The sequence below is a fragment of the Liolophura sinensis genome, chromosome 1 (assembly GCF_032854445.1).
Source record: "Liolophura sinensis isolate JHLJ2023 chromosome 1, CUHK_Ljap_v2, whole genome shotgun sequence".
Taxonomy (NCBI): Eukaryota; Metazoa; Mollusca; class Polyplacophora; order Chitonida; family Chitonidae; genus Liolophura; species Liolophura sinensis.
In genome coordinates this window covers 30,523,503-30,545,610 of record NC_088295.1, presented here as the reverse complement: position 1 = coordinate 30,545,610, position 22,108 = coordinate 30,523,503, and the positions used below count along the sequence as shown (strand labels likewise).

The 22,108-nt window shown below is 38.9% G+C and overlaps 1 protein-coding gene and 1 long non-coding RNA gene across 14 annotated transcripts in view; one reads left to right on the top strand and one right to left on the bottom strand.

Annotated features, from left to right (window-relative positions):
* The window catches only part of LOC135462172 (CUGBP Elav-like family member 2), an 88,858-nt gene extending 83,924 nt beyond the window's left edge, over positions 1 to 4,934 (top strand). For all 13 annotated transcript variants that reach the window (XM_064739558.1, XM_064739554.1, XM_064739560.1 and 10 more), the window contains one exon: positions 1,395 to 4,934. The gene's annotated coding sequence lies outside the window, so the exon portion shown is untranslated. The remainder of the gene's footprint in view (positions 1 to 1,394) is intronic.
* Positions 4,935 to 6,217: 1,283 nt separating this feature from the next.
* Positions 6,218 to 20,410, bottom strand: LOC135461343 (uncharacterized). Its single transcript, XR_010443352.1, has 4 exons — positions 19,710 to 20,410; positions 11,134 to 11,234; positions 8,564 to 8,640; positions 6,218 to 8,165 (listed from the first exon to the last, which is right to left on the bottom strand). It is a non-coding gene; the product is annotated as an uncharacterized LOC135461343 (long non-coding RNA).
* Between the last annotated feature and the right edge of the window lie 1,698 nt (positions 20,411 to 22,108).

The following is a 22,108-nucleotide window of genomic DNA, read 5'->3' as shown; positions in this document are numbered from 1 at the left end:
ACTGCTATTTACAGTTTCTGTATTGCACATGCATCAGCCAAACTTTCAAACAAAAAGGCCTTTTGAAAAACTTTTGAATTCATTGTGTTTGAATTGTTCCTATAGTTTATATTCATAAAAAAATGCATATTAGGTCTTAGTTGAGGATGTAAAAATAAGCTAAAAAAAAAATATATATATATAAATAAATGTAATACCCAGTGATTTTTATAATCTTTGAAATGACCAAAATGTTAGCACAAAGCACTTGAATGGCAGCCTTATTTCCTGGAGATGCTTTCTCAAAATTAGTGCAAATTCGTTGAAAATATATGTAATAAAAAAAAAAACCAATACCACATACCAGACCTTGTATATTAACGTTGTTCACAACCACAAAAATGAGAGACCATTCACCCCTGCCACCACAGTCTGTTAACCATGCTCTGACATTTTGTTTTTCCTAATTTGTTTGCTCTGAAATGGAACGTAACAACACTGCCAAGCACCAGTGCCATCATCTGACAAGTTCTGTTTATTTTGTTCTGTTTATTATTGTCTGCCGATGATTTTGTTTCCGTATGTTGACCTTTGTTTTCACTGGAGTTGTCCTGCTTTATCCTATCTGGCCTTTTCTTAAGTATTGACCATTCATGTGACATTTGTCAACATTGGACATTCCAGAGATGTGGTCTGTCCCTATATTTGCACCAGTAAAGACACAACAGTTTATAGATGTTTGGAATGAACTACTGAGTGTTTTGCTTGCACTATTTCTAAAACTGTACATTTCTTTATATTCCTACCTTTTGTTTCTCAGATTTTTCTTTACTTTTTTCCTTATGAAGTTTGGTAGTTGTTTATTTCACTCTGTTGTTTTGTTGTTTGGTTTTTCTTCCACTTACCCTCTGACTGCCCTCTAGTAGTCCTTTTGTGACCTAACTCAAGGGAGACTTCACTGCAGTGACCTCATTTTCATTGTGCACTTGTTGTACCTTTTCCAGTCTTGTGCATAAGAAGAACATGAGTTTTCAATGAACTACATGTGTGATGTTGTTTTTTTGGACAGTAACATTGTTCGTGCAGACAAATTTATTTCATGATTAGTCTTTGTTTAGTAGCAGTGTGTGGTAAAATTTAGCATAATTTTGTTTGACACTTATTTGAAGCTGTTTACAGCTAGTGCAATCAAAACACTCGGATACATGTACTTCAAGCATATTTAATTTGGTAATATAAGCCACCAGCTAATGAAACTAAAATTTGATATAGCAAAAACCAGTCGAGTACCAATAATGGTTAAACAAATGTTCAAAGAAAAAGGCCCGATTGGCTGAAGAAAGCACTTGTCCTACACTCCATGACTGTATGGCACACGTTTAAATTTTGATTCCTGTTGCTTTTCTTCTCTGTAGACGACGTGCCGTGTATTACCCGTGTGTGACGTCCTTCATGTCTCCTCTGATCGCTCTACCTGTTACATTTGCTGTTGTAAGTGTACACCACGTCCTGCAAACAATACGTTCAATGACCTTCTATGGTTTGTTTCTGCGTCGTTCTATAAGAGCTAGCTATCTAGCTAGCCTTGTCCATGATGGCTTTTAGCTGATCACTCAGCGTTACAGGGACCCCCTCCCCTCCTTTTCAACTGGGCAACTCGACACGGGACAGCGTCGTGCAGTCCGACTCGCACAGATTTTAGTTGTATAAAGCTATGCCATTGTAATATTCCAGCGCCCATTATGTAAGTAACACCATAGGTTAAGATGAGATGAAAGAAATCAAGTATTACGTTTTTAATCTTGAATGTGATTTTTTTGTTTGTTTTTTTTTTATATTTTTTTCTTTTTTTTTTTCTTACATCAAATGTTGATTGAGGCTTTGTTATTACACTATACCTGTTTCAGTTAACACATATAACCAGCTTTGTTTGTAATCACCTGGGCTTGATTTTAGTTCTGGAATACAACTACATGTAACCTTAAGTAATCAGGGGGGATAACTTTTGTCCTCAAGTTGGACAGGCAACTTAGTTTTAATTTGTTATCATAGGTTGTTTAAGACTAGGAGGAGGGTGTTCCTAGCTGCTAACTTAACAGCAAAAAGAGCTCAGAGTGTAACTGTCTTATTTGTTTGTGGAGGTATACTTAACATTATAGCACCTAGTTTGTTGAAATGTTTCTTTGTAGTTAATAAACGATTTAAGTTTGGTGCCCTGTGGTGAATTGTTTGCAGTGTTCAACGAACTGTTACTGTTTTGAAAATTGTTTCCCTTTCCCCTCGCTGTTTATAAAGAATGTTTAAAGTTTGTTAATCAGTGTGAAGAAATGATTTATTATCCAGTCCTGGAATTTTTGTGTTTGTGAGATGATTATAAGAGCTTTTTTCCCTCCCCCGTTTCTCATTGTACCATGTTCCGAAAGCCCTGTGTGAGGCTTTTGAGTTGAACCGATGTATTTGTATGGTGTGTCCTACAGAATAATCTGACATCACAAGGTTGATATTTTTTTTTGTTCAAAACTTTAAAATGGCAGTATTAGATAGTGTGGCTGGGAATAGGGAAAGGATTTTTGTCTGGATTTATTATTTTCTATGTGTTTGTTTTGATCATTTCACATGCAATATATTTGTAGGTGTTCGTAAATATTACCATACAGCACAATGCATCCACTTTTATCTTTAGTGGTTTATGTTTTATCAGTTTACAAGGAGTAAGTCATATGTGCAGTACAGGTCTGTATGTTTTGATAGGGTGGGAAAAGGACTGGTTGTGTGCTGTGCTTTTGGATGGCAGATTTGGTACATGTAAGCTAAGGAGTTCAACCAAGTAGAGAAGCTTGACTCGCAAAGCTACACATGACCAAGATCTAACATCAGCTCACCTGTGTAATACATTTGCAATTCTTCCATTCAGAAAGAATATGTAAGTTCATGTAAGGAGCATTTCATTTTAAAGGTAGCTCACAAGGATGTTCATTTAAAGTTAATACACAGGTGTTTTAAATATTGGTAGAGTGTAAATGTTGAGCATCCCAGTAACCATGAAAGTCCCATTGAGTAGATGAAATTCATTCTGGGTTATCTTCATACAGAGATCTGGTGCCATTCACTGTATTAATATATCATGTCCTACTACGTTGACCACGTGTCATTTCAGAGAAGTTTTAATAATACTGAGATTGTTGATTTGCATTTATTACCATATTAGTTATTGATTATCATGTGTCAGTGTTGCACAGAGGATATATTGAGATTTTTCCCCCCTCGTTTTACTATTATCTGCCAAAGTCACATTAGTTTTTATTCTCAGTGGGTTGGATTTATGGACAGTTACCATAGGCTTTAGACTGTAATACCGTACCTGTATTGGTTGTTGACCCAGATTTGGACCTCACATTACCTTTAAGTTAACCATATTCACACAGATATTTAATTATCACTGGTTGCTCCTAGTAGTTACGTACATATAACACAGAGTAGCTGCATTGATGATATCAATGCAGGTAATAAACTTATTTATTTATAGATCTTTGCCACTTTACTACATAATCTCCATAGTTTTAAAAGAGCAATACTACTATAATACCCAGATTCCACGTCTTCAGCAGTACACTTATGAAAAACAAAACCCAAACCTCAGGGGAGATTATCCAAGACCTTTCCAGGTAAACAGCATTAACTATTTTTACCTGTTTTATGGTTCTGTTGAGTGTTTTTGTTATGTGGTCCCTAATTTATTGAAAAATTCTGATTGTCATCTGTCAGATAGGGTGGGTTTTGTTTTTTAATTTTCTTTTATTATGATTATTATAATTATTTGGAAAGCTATTCTCAGCCACAGTCTGTGTTAACTGCTGATGGAACTCAGGTATTACATGTTTTAATGTGTCGTCAGAACGCTGTGTTACCACGGTTACTGAATGGATGGCGGACGTGGTCACACAAAGTGGCAGGTCACATGGTGGGAGGAGCAGATAACTGTAGCCTTCCTACCACCAGGTGAAGCCCCTTGTGTTTGTAGATTGTCTGTAGAACACCATACAGCGCTTTTACGTCTGGGGCTGGCCAAGTTAATATTTGAGGTACATTATATGATTATGATTATTATTATCTGTGTTATAAGTAGTATTGAGAGAGAAGTATCCAAATCAAAATAATTTTGTCACAACTCGTTGGCTTTAAACAGATGATGTTTTTGTTTCACGTTTTAAGGGTTTATTATAAGTGTTTATGAAGGCTGTACGTGATCAGGGGAGAGCACCTTTAGCATCACCATACTGGCCAGTTATAATTGTACGTGGGGGAAACTGTCTCGGCCTACTCTGTTTGTACCAGATCTTTGTCTAGTGTTAGTCTGAACAATCCCTGATAGCATACATGAAGTTTCATTGTGCCCATTGGGAGCCAGGAAAAAAAGGGCAACTTGTCCAGCGACCCCCATGTGTTCTAGTCAAGAATTCATATTATCAGTTCGACTTATTCATGTGTGTCTTTAACGTACAAGTATGCACTCTCGACACATATCCTTTAGCCCATTTTAAATGGCATTTTATACTTGTACATTATCAGGACCTACAAAATGAGGAGTATTGGAGCTAATTATTATTACATGTATTGGGAATGCTTGAAACATGAGAGACAAACAAATCAAGATGCTTTGATATCAAATTTTATTTTTGTTATGAAAGAAGCCAATAATACTATAAATTGATCAACAGTTAATTAGATGTGTAAACGTTGAGTCAAACAGATTCCTAGTAAGGTCACCTCATAGAACCACAGCTTTGGTTTTTTATTGACACTCTTATATCGTTTTTATCTTAGATGGACATTTCATTTTTGCTTTGATTAAGCCCATTGTAGTTATTACAACTTTGATTTTCCTTGTACCATGTTGTGTTGTGGTTTTGGCCGTGTACAGAATTGAATTGACATTAAAAGACAATATAATGAGACCTCCTTTGTGTTTTATTTTCTTGACTGTCAGAGAGTGTAGTGCAGTGAACAATTTGTATGGATTCTGCATCTCCTATGAAAAACAGAGAATCAGTTCGTGTTCGGTAACAGCTGTTTCAATAAAATCAGCAATCAGCATAAAGTAATTAGTATATTTGTTTGGTACATGTATTTTATGTTGTACTTAAGAATATTTCACTTTCATGACTGCAACCAGCATTATGGCAGAAACCATGGTCATCTGGAAGTTACTGGCAGAAACCATGGTCATCTGGAAGTTTCTGGCAGACCTTCCCACATACAGTCAACAGGGACTGGAAAAGTACTGGTTGTGTGGCCAATGGTCTATATACATGAGGCATCGTGTTCTGTGTTATCTACAGGAAATTCCATTGAAGCAGAACTACATGTAATAAAATAGTTGCAAGTAGAAGACTTTTTTAAAAATAAGTGCCAGTTTTGACATGAAGACCACTTTCAAAACCAAAAACCACCTTTGTTATAAAAATTGACCTTGACTAGTTTTGAAATTGGTTCCACTTTTGTAATAAAAATGAACCAGTTATATAAAAGGGCATTTTTTATTTAAAAGTATTAGGCAGAATTATTTCAGCAGTGGTCAATTTTTATTTCAGAAATGGAACATTTCAAAACTGGTTGATTTATGTCTGAATTACACTTTTTGTGACAAAACTGAGGGTTCCTTCACCTGCCTGACAAAGCAGCTGAAATGGAAATTTATGTAAATGCCGGTGACGTGATCTAAAGCAGACGTGAGAGATCAGATGTTTATATTTTATTCACCAGCTAAGTTTACTGAATCAAGAAGAACTGTAATGTTAATGGCAAATGTCATAAAATGTTTGTCGTGCTGAAATTCACGCCTTCTTAGCAAGTAACCTCACGAGACACCAAGAGAACTCTCAGTATCAGTCAAGATGTGCAGCTTCGTCATAGTGGTCGTTTGACTTAACTTATTTATTCCATCCCATCTCGGTAATATAGGCTGGATGGAGTCGATAATAAAATACAAAGCGAGCGAACCGAGTTTAAGCCCTAGCCTGCATCGTGATACTCACGACTTGAAAATTGGCTATTCTCGCATTTGGGGCCATGGGGCATTGGTTGTTGGCATTTCTTGACTGGGTCGGGCGTCCTGTCGACATGGCGTTCCAGTGAGGCAACCTTTATGCATATTTGGGCACTGGGGAAATCCCATAAAGGGCCTCTGTTAGGATGCTAGCGCACCACAATGGCCCAGGAGCCTCTCACCAATACTTAAAGGTCAGAACAAAGGTTAGACTGATTGACCTGGTGTCAGTATAGTGTGACAGAATGGGTTGTCAGATATAGTGTCCCCGTCATGATACTTCAGTGGTGGCAGCACTTTGGTGGCATGGACTTGCCCTGCCACAGGGAGATAAAGGTACGTTGGAATGTCTGCCATCAACCCGTGGATGGTCGCGTGGTTTCCCCTGGGCTCTGGCGGGTTTCCTCCCACCGTAATGCAGGCCGCCGTTGTATAAATGAAATATTCTTGAGTACGTTTTAAAAACACCAATCAGTAAATAAACATACAGCAGACACCCATACCCGCTACAATCAAGGAAACCCCTTGTTAATGTGACCAAAATAATAATGAAAGCTATGTTCTATAAACACCTCAATCAGTCAAATTATTTTTATTGTTCTTCTTGAATAAAGAGTCGTATGCACAGGCCAAAACTGAATGATGAATAACTTCATTCCGTGTTTTGCAAACTGATTTTACGGAGTGAAGGCTCTGTGAAAACATGTATTACATGTGTATATATCATCACATTAAGTTGAATGATTGTTATGTAAATGGTAACTGGGTTGCAGTGATATGGAAATAAACGATGATGAACTCATTGCAAATGAAACATAGGCATATACTTATACATGCAGGCTCAGTATTAGACTGCTACACGTTTTTAGAGAACGTAGGCTTCCAAATGGGACAGGTTTACTTCACACTTCACTTCAATGCCACAGGAGTCAATCACTGACAAGTCTATATCTCTTTATTGTCGTGGAAACTCGCGAGCTTCAAAGTGTGCGTATTCAACTGGTCAGTTCATAGATAATTCGCTTTGAATTGATCAGGGTATGACGGTCATACAGTGACCGAGTTATTAAGATGAATTAATATGTGGGGAAATTGGGGAAAATGTTCATTTGTAGATAAATCCAGTCGATCCGATATAGTTGCCCGTCACTAAATATAGGCCTACTGACGTGCCGCGAACTTGATCTAAAGTAAGTAGGCCAAAGTTGCATGGCGCAATCCGATGAAAACTCTTTGAATAGAGTGGTTAACCGTTATACGAATCTGACGCAAAGAGCCAAATTCATTTTTCAACATGCCTAAACAAGAATCACAGTGAAGCATCATCGGGCAAGGTAGGAGTAGGTGTCAGTCCCTACTTCCGATTGTGTTCACGAGTTTAGAAAGGGTTATTGTAATGTATCGTTATGCTGAACTCTCCATATTTTAATTCGACATTTCTGCATTCCTATTTTTGTTATATTTACTGATATTGATTTAAGGTAACGAACGCGGTGCCAGGTATTCATGCCTCTATTCTACATGATACCATCGTGAAGGTATCTTCTCGGTGAATGATTCGATGCTAATATTATGTAGAGGGTATTTACTGTTTGGCGCATCGAAGTGGTTAAAGAAACAGATCCCACTGATATAGACTAAAATATTCCACTTTTGTTGAGCAAATTGAGATAGGCCTGTGACAGTAGACCTGCCAGGAACATCAGTATAAAAAAAGATTAGAAACACTAAATATCAGGATAATTAAAGAATACGAAAGCAGATATGTCGCAATCTCCAGATCTGGGTTAACCTTTACAGACAAGTTGTTTCATAGATATACTTTATATAGCTTCATGTCCAGTGCTGTTTAAAAATCCCAAAGGTGATCGGTTATTTTCATGTCATCTGTCATACGCCAGACTGCCCTTTTGCCGTATGACTTCATAGAGAAAATATCCGAATCCCTCTAAATTCACTTTAAACTACACTGCCCCAGCGTCCTGAAAGGATGCCAACATCGGTTTGAGTGACCTTGGTACCGTGGGCTGTTTCTGGTTCAGTCTTGCCTGGTTTCTTCCGTCTAGAGTAGAATACAGCTAGACGATCGCGTGGTCTTTGCTGCCTGATCTGTAGTGAGGTCCATGATCTGCTCTATAACCTACAAATGCAGCATACGTCAAATTACCACACTTGTATTCAATTCTACACATTAACTTAAAAAAATTAATCTGTTAATTTTAACAAAGTCTTTTCAGAGAATGTATTCTGTGGTTATAACACAGTAGTCTGTCATATTCAACATAACAGCCTGTTAGTCCAATCGTTCCCTTGAATTAATAGAATATGTGAGTTACATTTGACAGAATAGTCTATTGCCATCTACCGTATAATACTGCGATAAATTGTTATGCCCTTTTGTTTCATTTGTGTTCATCTCTCTCAGATTGCCTGTGGCGAAAATCAGGAAAGTGCATTTGTTAATACAAGTGCATACAATATGGTAAAAAATTGTCATTATGGATGACAATACCCATGATATCAGAGGTATGAACTTACGCTGTCGTGGTCGGGAAAGGCGTTGGTATACAGGCGAGAAAATATCAAGTGTCCATTAACAAACACTTCAAAGGAATCTGTGGATAGAGGAATACATTATGATATTATATAAAGTCATGGCGTCTAATTGAGATGTGTTTTTTTAGTCTGGTCGTATAGCGTAAAGGGAATACCAGTGATTGTGATGGTAATCAATCAAATTATTATATGGTGCTGAAACTTTGAAAACGTCACTCCAGGCAGGAAGATCTTATTCTACCAAAATGATGTGCAAGATTGTAGGCTACCTCACGCGTAGGAGAGTTCTTGGCAACTACCCAAAGGTCGGTTGTTAACTGCATGTGCTCCGGCTTCCCCCACACTAAAAACTGACTACCGGTATGTAGGGCCTACAATCGTAACGTTGAGTACGTCTAAAGTACGACGTTAAACGGAAATGAAGTAAATAAATAAATAATTTCAGATCACAATCCAGTTCAGACCGGCCCGGATAGCACAGTTGGTAGAGCGTCCGCTTCGGGACCGGTAGATCCAGGATCAATCCTTGGTCGAGTCACACCTAAGACTTTAAAAGAGGAAGTTGTAACTTCCTCGCTTGGCGTTCAGCATGAAAGGGATAGTGCAACGACTGGTTGACCCGTATCAGTATAATGGCTCGGGCGGGGCGGCATACTTGCCTTCGGTAAGTCGTCTCAGTGATGCAGCACTAAATAAAAGAGCGGTGGAAATCCGTCCTGCAACAAGGAGGCACGTGCATGCACCCTAATGATTCCTTCGTCGTCATATGACTGAAAAATTGTTGAGTACGACGTTAAACCCCAAGCACTCACTCACTCACAATCCAGTTCAAATCGGTTTTGAACTCTACTACTGCAGGAATTGTAATTTTCTTATGGAGAAGCATGCATTCTGGCTTGTACGCTTACGAATAATTCAAAATTGTTCAAGTATATCTATCACCAATGTCAATATTTAAAGAAAGCTGTCTAGATATCTAGAAAAGGTACACTCAAAAAATCATTGTGTTAATTTTAACCGAAAGTCTGTTGTCTGAGTGATGCTAGAATGTTTTCTGTTATTGCAACAGATTATTCTGTTAAATATGACACATATTCTTTTAATTCACTTTCTTTTAAGAGACTTTCTATTAAAATTAAGAGATTAATTTTTGGTGTGTATATGACGATCATGTAGTGCATTGGTCTTGTTTTAAGATCAGTTTAATCAGCGTTTGAAGACATTTTCTTTTCTGGGACAGGGTAGTTAGGACTATACGTTATTCTCGTCTTGTGAATGTTTTCTTGTGAATTCATTCAGGATGTGTATGTATTCTGCTACCTTTGCAACAATGACCAGATTTCCGGAAATTTTTAATGGTTTATTTAATCATGTTTGCATGGATCATAAATGTTATCGATCATATATATGACGGATGAACCACATATGTCTGTATATGATGAATTTACAAATGTGTTTTCCACTTAACCCCAAACAATTTAGGTTTAATATCCCCCTGAGTAACATGTACATGTGTAATTTATTGATGGAAAGAATATATCAGTGTATGTCAACATTCCATGACAGGAGATCGTGACACTGACACCAGAAAAATCGCCATTACATGTTCAGTTAACCATGGAGACCAAACTCCATTCGTGGCGACATGATCAAATGTATTATACTCCCTGCTGTGTATATTAGATATTAACAGTGATTAGGGTGACATTATACTGTATCAAGTTTAACTGAGGCTAGGGCTATTAATTCAGGTGTTCAGTTGTCTAAAAATGTCAGCGGTAAACACAACCGCTTCTAGACTACACGATTGCTTGATGGTGTCGTTGGTGAAATAAATATAACTTTAGGAAACAAGCAGATCCGACTGGGTGACATTCAAAGTAGAGCTTAATGTTTCAGATACGCTAAAATGCAGGCACTGATTTGTATGACGTTTCCCTTAATATTACACCTATATCGGCAACAGATATTGATTTTCCTTCGGCGAGGCTGGCGGCTGATTCCAGCATAACACTGCAAACCATGCTGTATGTTGGTCAATATGATGTTGAATGTTGTGTTGGAATGCTATGCTAACTTCACCAAGCTCTATAACAGAGTGAAATACACCGGTAGCGGTTAGCAATGTGTACGTCTTTTTTTATCATTGCTGTCACGCTGAAATCCAAAGTAATTGCATTAAACCATTAGGGGATCGTGTTCATGGCTGGAATAACCTAGGAGGTATGACTAAACTTCGCCCCTTCACGTTCACTTGTAAATAGGCGTGGATTCGTACACGGCTAGTAGTCGTGACAAATCCAACGGCATACAACACGTCTGCATATATGGGATTAATACGCGAAATCATTCTTCACTTTAAACTACACTGCCGCAGCGTCCTGAAAGGATGCCAACATCGGTTTGAGTGACCTTGGTACCGTGGGCTGTTTCTGGTTCAGTCTTGCCTGGTTTCTTCCGTCTAGAGTAGAATACAGCTAGACGATCGCGTGGTAGAATACAGCTAGACGATCGCGTTAAATCATTAAGCCTATACCCTTGTGGTTACTCACCCTTTTCGCCGAATGTTCCCGACACATCGGCATGAGGAAATTTCTCTATCACAGCCAGTTTTAGATCAGTAAATTTACCTCCATAGTTCTGTCAGGAATAACTGCATAGAAAATAGAATAGAAAGAAGTCACAGATAACAGGTCATTCAGTCGAAATATATTCTGATAATTGTTGATGTTTCTCTTCTTTAAGGTATTTATCCGGCGTATAGGTCTATAAGGATAGAATAAAAGAAGTTTGAAATGTCGACCTAGTATTGCTTTGTCGTGCATTACCTTGCCATTACCTTGCCATGGGCTTTTTTGTGTGATGGCTGGAGCACAACAGAAGGCCTTGTTCGTTTAAAGTACAATCTTTTTTCGATTGAACGGAAACCAAAAGTATTTTCCACATCTCATCATTACAAATGATTCACTTCAGTTTTTTCAATGTATGGCAAGATATTTTTATATTTTAAAACGCGGTCTCATGTTCCATTTGGACGCAAATTATGTAAACAGACAGAAAAGACGAAAGGATGAAGCAACAACGACAGTGTAATGGCAAATGGTCACACATAACCGGTGAAATCCGGCCTTTTGCCAGTTTACCTCAGGGCTATTGGTCCAGAATTACTAAAAACGCCGCAGTTTCATCACATTTAATAAAAATAACATGAAAACAATGCCAAGGGATGCTTAGCCCACCAGCAGAATCCTGGTTTATGCAAACATACCTCAGTCAAAATTCAAACCACTTCAAAGCTTCGATTTATTGCCCGTGGTTGTTTATCACACTTTATTGGATGAATTGTTGAACCTTGTGCTTGCTGAGTGCATTGAGCGTCTTACTTTATGCTATTATCAAAATTATTCAATATGACCCAGTGAGAGACCTAAATGTATTACTTAGCGTTTGCCCTTTCGAATATCAAAGACCTCCAGACACTGGTACAGGAAAGTGTTGGCATGGAATACGAAGCCGTACAACTTCAGCATTGTGAATTGTGATGCTTGTTGAGAAGATGTCAGTTGAGCACACCACTGAGACTACGCAAGCGCGTCATCCTTTTACCTCGTGAACCTTTTTCAGTATATGTCACGTCCATTTACATTATTTACTCAGAACTGACAAAACTGTGCGTGATGCTACGTAGTTAATGGTAAACCTGAGTGATTCCAGCACGGAAGGGTCAAAGACACGTGATAAATCTCAAATACAAACAGTGCTAAACACATACGATATGGATAAGTGTTATTGACACACAACGTGGTTTAAATGTCACGTCGCTTAACACCGGAAGTAATGCAAACGAGAATGTTAATGTTTAATACATATATATGTAAAGCCTTATTAGTACACATATAACATGTGTCCAGGATATAGCTTTCTTACGTGTGCTTTAAACTTGTTATTTTTTTTACCACTAAGCCAACCTTGATTCAAAAATCGGTGTGTTATTAACCCTACAAAGACAAAAGCGTGCCATTGTATAACTGTTGTTCAAGACCATATCCTTAAGGGCTACGTCCATCTTGTTTTTTTTTTTATCAATACGCTAATTCTGATGCAAAAATCAATAATTTATAAGCCGCCTAGAGCCAAGCAATATCTTCGTCTAAGGTTTGATTCCTGTTCTGTGTGGCCACCTGAAGAAAACTGGCTGTTTGCTCTGAATACTCCAGTTGTCTCCCCCCATAAACTTGCCCGTCGCCATAGAAGTGAAAAACTCAGCATAGCATTGAACATCTTTTAAAGAGATTTTACGTATTTCTGAACCACTGTAGTCTGTACATTTTACTCATACAGACTACAGTACTACTTTAGCCTTGTGCTAACCGAGGTACATATTCTAAAAATCACGTGCCCGGAAACAACATGTCATCAAGGGATTAAAGTAGCCTGTAGTAATGATGGACTCTCGGATATGAGCGCATTATAATCACCCATCTGAACAGCTTTTCGTTTCCAGGTGACCCAAATATGTCACCGTCGGTGGTGGCAGCCCTTCGGCGGCAATGGTTTGCCCTGCCACAGGACGACACAGTATACATCTATGTACACGCACCGAAAGACTCGTCGTCATATGACTGAAAAAATGTTAAGTACCTGTACGACGTAAACTTCCAGCATATCTAGAGTAACCTACCGTCTAAAACGTCTGCTCATCCTCATAAAGTGACTCAAAGGTAACTGATTAACATAATCCGCGGACTGAGCAATCGAACTGTTGTAATCCGTAACAGTTTTGTCGCCGTGTTGTAAGGCTACTGTAACAATGCCTAATAACACAATGATTTCTCTGCTCTCTGTATATTTATTAACAGTTAGAATAAAATCCTAACTGGGTTAAATATACAAGAGGCCCGATTTCACCTGTGACGTGTGACCATTTGCCAACTATTACACTGTTGCCAAAGCTCTGGCTTTGCTCTGTATGCTGTAGTCTTTTATAATTCATTTTATATTCAGCATAGCACCGTGTATAAGAACATGTTGGAGAACACCGCGTGCAGAGTCTCCGTATCACACACCGTAAGGTCAGCTTTCCAGCACATTTCTTGATTTTATATTTTATACATTGGAATGGATCTATATAATGAACAGAACGATAGAAGTTTTTCAGGACCACATCCACAGTTTGCAGCCAAAATATATCGTAAAGGAGTTTTCACTTCACATTAGCAAAATTACTTTCCAGAAATGCCCGTGATTGCTTATCTCTAATCATTCTATTTAACCACAACAAAAAATTGCACTGACACGGTCACCCATTATGGCAGTTGGTTTTAAATGTATCTGTATTTTAAAGGTTCATTGGTGGTTGAAATCATTATAGTTCGGCCGACTTTTTGTTTTGTCAGTTTGATTATCCCGTCTGTACCAATATTCGATAATGAGTCCAGTGGTTCAGTCAACAAAACTGCATTAAATCAATCTGTGCATTTGACGCCAACTTGCTGGTGAAAGAAGGGGCACTTCAAAGGACTGTTGCCTCCATCAGTGCATTACTTGTGCAAAATGGATTCTATCATTCAATTAGGAACGGCTGGCACCCGAGCTAACAGTGCTTTATCCTGGCAACGGGGATGAAAATATAATCACAGAAAATCCTCCTCGCTCATGTGAGAAACTGAGACGAAAAATAACGCATTCTCTAAAATAAATACGGGAGGCCAATTACTATTCCGCGCTATAAAATCTGAATTAAATTAGATAAAAGGGAGAAAAGCATAATCCTTGGTGATCAATAATGCACCGAATATGGTGTTGCTATTAGAGATGCTGGTGTTGATTATGATGTGAACATCGGCGGTATTGGACCATTATCATATGGTTTGTTTTAGCATCGACACTCTGCCTGTCTGAAGGGACATCACACAGTCCTCAGTGTTTGGGATACTGGTATTGGATTTTTGTCACATGGAGGTTTGTTTGAACATCAACAGTCTTTAAGTCTGAAGGGACATCATACAGTCACATGGGCGTATGTTTGAACATCAACAGCTTGTCTGAAGGGACATCATAGAGTCACATGGGGGTTTGTTTGAACATCAACAGACTTTAAGTCTGAAGGAACATCATACATTCCTCAGTGTTTGGGATACTGGAATTGGATCATTGTCACATGGAGGTTTGTTTGAACATTGAACATTGTCTGCATGTCTGAAAGGACATCATACAGTCCTTAATGTTTGGGATACTGGTATTGAATCATTGCCCCGTGAAGGTTTCTTTGAACATTGACAGTCTGCCTTAGTGTTTGGGATACTGGTATTGGATCATTGTCACGTGGAGGTTTGTTTGAACATTGACAGTCTGCCTTAGTGTTTGGGATACTGGTATTGAATCATTGCCCCGTGAAGGTTTGTTTGAACATTGACAGTCTGCCTTAGTGTTTGGGATACTGGTATTGAATCATTGCCCCGTGAAGGTTTGTTTGAACATTGACACTCTGCCTTAGTGTTTGGGATACTGGTATTGGATCATTGTCACGTGGAGGTTTGTCTGAACTTCGGCTAGTGCCTGGATGTTATAAAATGGTAACAGATCTGTTAAGGAATAGCATAGTTGTAAGAGTTTTATTGAGTGTAAAAAGAAGCAGAGTAATCACCTTTTACTATGCATTTACATTAGGTAATTACCAACATATTGATTTTCACTTGGAGGGAAAAGTTTCAAGTTTTTTTGTTTTTGAGACTGTGCTCATTCCGTCATCGTATTTACTTCATGTTTGAATCCCTTGGGAAGGGCTGTAGAATGAAGCCGTACACCAGGTGTTAAAACGATTCGATCTAATCAGATTTGAACTGGAAACGCGTTTGCTGTCACTAATTTACCATGAAGGAAGACGTGGAGTTGAGAAAGACTGATAATTCTTATCCGATTAGAACTAGATGAAATCCCCACAAGATAATATGCGTCTCCAGTGTATGCGGAAGGTAAAATAATACCTCCGACAGATAAGGGATAATTAAAAGCTTGGATATTGGCGAGGAAGGATTACAAAACTGATTTCAGCAAACGAGGAATGTCTTCTTTGACAAGACTCGGTTAGAAACCTATAGTGGACAGATGACAAAAGAATTAGGCCTTGTATGGGTTTGTATACGACACAACATACCCCGAGCTCTGATCGAATCTCGTTAGTGCGTTCGGTTTGTATACTCGCACCTTAGTAGGCAAATGATTCGTAGATCGTTTCCTGTGGATCAGACAAATATAAGGCTGGTTCGAAATACCGCAGTGACTGTGTGAATCAAAAACAACTCTGTTTGCTCCACATGTTGCAGCTTTACGTGAAATACAGCTAATACGTTTGTAGTGGAGATGTCCACATCAGTGCTCCCAAAGGTAAAGTATTCTGTATGTAGGCCACAGAACACACACAAAAATGCCCAACTCATATGATACAGACTTAACGCTACACAGAACACACACAAAAATGCCCCACTCATGTGATATAGCCCTAACGCTACATAGAACACACACAAAAATGCCCCACTCATGCGATATAGCCATAACGCTACACAGAACACACACGAAAATGCTCCACTCATGTGATATAGCCCTAACGCTACAAAGAACACACACAAAAAATGCCCCACTCATGTGATATAGCCCTAACGCTACACAGAACACACACAAAAAATGCCCCACTCATGTAATATAGCCCTAACGCTACACAGAACACACACAAAAATGCCCCACTCATGTGATATAGCCCTAACGCTACACAGAATACATGCTGGATTGCACTGTCTCCCGTCGGGTTGTGTTAATTATAGCTCTAATGTGTACAAATGTCCATATTGTAGCTATCCCAAGGGTTATGCGAAAACTCATATTCTAGCTCTATCCCAAGGGTTATGCTAAAGCCCATATTCTAACTATCCCAGACTTTACACTAAATCCCATGTTCCAGCTCTGTCCCAAGGGTTATGCTAAATCCCATATTCTAGCTCTATTCCAGTGGTTATGTTAATACCAATATCCTAGCTCTATCCCAAGGGTTATGCTAAAGTCCATATTCCCAAGGGTTATGCTAAAATCCATGCCCTAGCTTTATCCCAAGGGTTATGCTAAAGCCCATATTCTAGCTATCCCAACTGTAGCGCTAAAGCCCATATTCTAGCTAGTCCATGTTCCAGTTCTATCTCAAGGGTTATGCTAAAGTCCATGTTCTAGTTCTATCCCAATGGTTACGCTAAAGTTCATATTCAAGCTCTATCCCAAGGGTAATGCTAAATCCCATATTCTAGCTGTATCCCAAGGGTAATGCTAAATCCCATATTCTAGCTGTATCCCAAGGGTAATGCTAAATCCCATATTCTAGCTGTATCCCAAGGGTAATGCTAAATCCCATATTCTAGCTGTATCCCAAGGGTAATACTAAATCCCATATTCTAGCTGTATCCCAAGGGTAATGCTAAATCCCATATTCTAGCTGTATCCCAAGGGTAATGCTAAATCCCATATTCTAGCTATCCCAGACGTTATGCTAAATCACACGTTCTAGCTCTATACCACGGGTTATGCTAAAGCCCATATTCTAGCTCTATCCAAAGGGTTATGCTAAATCCCATATTCTAGATATCCCAGACGTCCCGCTAAGTCACATGTTCTATCTCTATCCCATGGGTTATGCTAATACCCATATTCTAGCTCTATCCAAAGGGTTATGCTAATACCCATATTCTAGCCCTATCCAAAGGGCTATGTTAAAGTCCATATTCTAGCTCTATCCAAGGATTGTGTTAAAGCTCATATTCTAGCTATCTCAACTCTACCACTAAAGTCCATATTCTAGCTATCCCAAGGGTTATGCTAAAGTCCATGTTCCAGTTTTGTCGCAAGGGCTATGCTAAAACGGATATCCTAGCTATCCCAAGGCTTATGCTAAAGTCCATATTATTGCCCTGTCCCAAGAGTTATCTAGCTATCCAAAGAATAACGCTAAAGCCATGTTCTATCTCCACCCCTTGTTTATGGTAAAGCCCGTGTTCTAGCTCTACCCCAAGGATTATGCTAAAACCCATATCCTCGCTATCCCAAGGGTTATGGTAAAGCCCATGTTCTACCTGTATCGCAAGGGTTATGCTAAAGCCCATGTTCTACCTGTATCGCAAGGATTATGGTAAAGCCCATGTTCTACCTATATCCCAATGGTTATGGTAAAGCCCATGTTCTAGCTCTGTCCCAAGGGTTATGTTAAAGTCTATATTCTAGCTCTATTCCAACGGTTATGCTAAAGCCCAAATTCTAGCTATCCCAAGGGTTTTGCTCAAGCCCATATTCTAGCTCTGTTTATATGCACCGTTCCCGGAATCCGTTCACAAGTACCTACATTTGTTTACTTAAAAGTAACTTGTTAACATACATAAAATAAGACTGGTATCATGTATTGGAGAAGTCTAGTCGTCAGGTTTTGGTGGATGGTAATGATGAACAGTAAGATCTGGGTATGGCTTTAGTCAGTCTGTGCACCGTTCTTTTTTTTTTATAGCTTATCCCTATGTTTTATAACTGACAATTTATTTCTTGCAAGAAAGGTGAAGGCTCTATTTGCTACACACGTGCTAAAGACGCTCAGCTTCTTTTATAGTTTTTCTAAAGGTCATCAAGTAAACGTTGTCGATCCAGACAGCTTATTTTTTTTCTCCAACATCACAAAATCAATGTCCTATTTAAGTTTTCCGTTCTGTCATGTAGGACAGACTGCAAATAAATACAAAATTACCCTACATCCCTACATCTCAAATACCGATATACCTTTCCATCAGCTAGGCTTATCGGAAACTTTTTTCACCCTGCATGTCTGTTGACAAAAAGCAAATTCTGTCTCCGCATACTGCCACAGTCCAAACCTCAACTTATCGCATACATTCCGCACTTAATATATTGTAATTTGTTGGATTGTAGAAATGTAATATGGTTATTAATACTTGATGCCTATTAGGCGCAGAATAATCGAGATGTATAAAAATGCAGGGATTGATAGCAATTGTATTGATGCTAACCAGGAATTTCATACGTAATACAGCGGCTATGCTGTCTCGATTATGACCTCTCGTCGGGAGGTTAGGTAAACGTAGCGGGGTGCGGTGGTTTCCTCCATGTGTTGTTCTGTTTCACCTAAATACAAAACTGACCGCCGTCGTACAGTCTATATACGTTCCTATGCAATGCAAAACATAAAATAAATAAATAAATAAATAAAAAATTCCAAAAGAGTTTTGTATTATATAACACTCTTTGGGTATGAAACTCTTTGGGTTGTATAAAGTATTATAAACCGCAACGGGGCCTACTTGCCAGGTAGAGGGAGTATAGAAAGAAGCGTTAATTTTCATGTGAATTTGTTAATTTATTCCTTTTACATTTCAGCAAAAACAACTGCAGACTATTGATATACAGAACCGCGAAATCTCTCTGTTTAATATCTACATTTCATAACCAGTCATTCGTTCCATGTTTGAGCATTTTGTACATCGGTAAATGGCGACTGATCACAATTTGTTTCCATAGAGATCATATTTTTATTATATGTATATGTCTTCTGTGAAATCATCGCCTAAATTGTATACAAGGATTTGTAGTGATGTTTACTATACACACATAATACACGGCTTGTATCTACTACTCTGATCACACTCATACTTTGGCTTTGGTAACTCGAATTGCCCATTGCGCTTCGGCTGTGATATTCCAGCAAATCATATGTAAGCTGAGTCTCAGATCTGGAAGTTTTTATTGAGAAAGCTTCGCGGTTAAGGGCAATGACAGAACCTATTTATATACAGCGAGATTAAAGCAAGCTCTAAAGTGTCCTATGAAGGCTTGTACACAGTACACAAGGATGTCAGCGTAAGTTTTAGTAAAGTGAATGGCCAAATAGCCATTTGTCGGAAATTGGCTGAATGAAATATCAGCATTAACTTTTGATTAAATAAAGTTCATACTGTTCATTCATTCTCACGATTTAAGTTTTGTGGACATTTTCTCAACTATAGGTTTATTTGTATCTTATTTCAATATTAAGTATCCTCTTATAAACTAGTGTATAGAGATATTCTTTGATTAATGAATAACTTACCAATAATCGACGTGAACTATTACCGGCTTCCGAGACGTGGAACTGATCGTGTCGAACCTCGACATGCTTGAATTCTTGTGATCCGCAGCTATCAGACTATAACTGGTATAAATTGTGGTGACGCTGATGACCAGGAAAACTTCCTTCTCCCATCAAACCGTCTTTTGGTTCAAGGAGACTTTTTCTTGCGAGGACCAATCTTTTTCCTGAGCCTTCAAGGTAGCCTTCTGATCCAGCTGATGAATCAGCTTTTTGTTCTAAAGATTCTTCTTCCCAATGTTACTAAAAACCGGTTTTTGTTCCCACTGTTTCCACAAAACTATTTTCTGTTCCGAACGGCGACTTCACTCCAAGCCTTTAAACAGATTTCTTCGGATTCTTCAGGTTAAGTCCTAAATAAAGCCCCTTTTACATGTACTCTCTCATTACACTCCGCCCATCGCTGTCCGAATTCCTATTTTATATGACCGCTCTTCGTATGGACACTTTCTTCAGAAATGATATATACTTCCAATACAAAAGGTCTAAAGCTTCAGTCTATTGAGCCTCGGGTTTTGTTACATCCAGATTGCTGAATGCCAAGTCAGTGGTAGGTGTATCGACAAACTGGCATTGCCCGATCTCCTTGTAGCCTCTGGCATCGCACAGATCCGTGAAAGCTTTTTGTTTGGCCACAACTCCTGGTCTCACCTGTTATTCGCTTTCCACGGTCATTGGAGCCTGTTTTATCTCCAACCCATTGATCGATGTCTCTGGAAGGCTGCTACTACATGTGTGGCATGCAGATCAGGTGTTCCCGGCATGCACGGCCGTTACGGTCGAGGCATATCGGTAAAACAAAACCAGCAAGACCGTTATAAAAATCAGAGGGCACGCAAATCGCATGGCACCAAATTAAGAGACATCACACGCACTATTCTGACTTCAAAATCATAAATCTTATGAGCTTCTAAGCGCTGAAAGGAACAGCATAGAAGATAAGCAAACTAATTATGTAGACATACCGGTATATTTTGACAATATCAAAAGTTCGTATTTAATGATGATACCTTTCATAATAATATAATAGGTTGTATAGTCTAGCCCTACCAGCTCGCCCGTCCGATTTAAAGCCCTAGACGAACCGGCGCATATGAGAACCCATTGTAGAACAATTCTAAGGCTTGCCTTTACAGCCTGTCCCTACCAACTCGCCTTATCAACCTTGCGGAAGTCGAGATTGCACTGAAGCGCTTTTCATCATGTACCTGAAACACCTTCCGATTTAAAGCCCTAGACGAACCGGCGCATATCAGGAGTCATTGTAGAACAATTCTAGAGCTTGCCTATACAGTCTAGCCCTACCTACTCGCTTTACCAACCTTGCGGAAGGCGAGATCGCTCTGAAGCGCTCCATGTAAGATATGCTCTGATTGCTCGTAGATCTATTCATAGTAAAGTCCACACTGTGTTTAGTCGTTGGCCTACCTTGTTAGAAAGAAACCCGAGGATAAACATAAAACTTCGCCTCAACGTTTTCCTTCGTTTTCCATATTTGGCCTCGTTTTGAAATCGATACATCTACTCCAAGAAAGCGTCGAATTTCAGTTCGGTATTGTAGAAATTTGGTACAGGGAGGCTTTGTTGTGGTGGGGGAGAAGTCAACGTTTTTATAGTGTAGATGCACCGATTTCAAAACGAAGTCTATCATGGGGTTGGAGAAAAAAACTAAGTCGGAGTTTATTTGTTTGTCTTCGGGTTTGTTCTAACAAGGTAGGCCAACGACCCATTACTGTGTGCGTTTTACTAAGAATACATGTATAAGAACACTCAGAGCATGACTTCAGTGGAGCGCTGCAAGCGATTCAGTGCGATCTCGCCTTCCGCGTAGCCAGTTGACAGAGCTAGGCTGTAAAGGCTCTACAATTCTGCCAGACTCATAGATTAATTAGACTTTCACACAGGTTTTGGTTAAATTGTAACCACTAACAGGGCCCTGGCTATTATGTTTTGTTACTGGTTGAAGTTAAGGGCATTTTGACCAATTTTGTACTTGGAAGTTGGAAATTGTTGGTGGTAAGAGGCCCCTGACTAAAATCTTCCTGGTTGATACTATGTACAGCGGATTTTGACCATCTTTGTATCATTAGTGACGAAAGGGCCTTTGCCTTTTTGTGGCTTATTGACATTACATGGCTTTTGACAATCTTTGTACTGCTTAGCCGTAATGAGGTCTAATTTAAAAGGCTCTTGTTCTGGTCAAAGCCGAAGGTCCCTTGGCAGTGTGTTACTTATTCAGGTTTGCGCTGCTTATAGCGCTGTATGGTTCATGGTTTTTGTCAGTCTTAATGTTAGTCAAAGGTACGTTGCTTCCATCAGTGAAACTGGTTAAGGGTGTGTGAAAAGTTATTGTCAGTTCT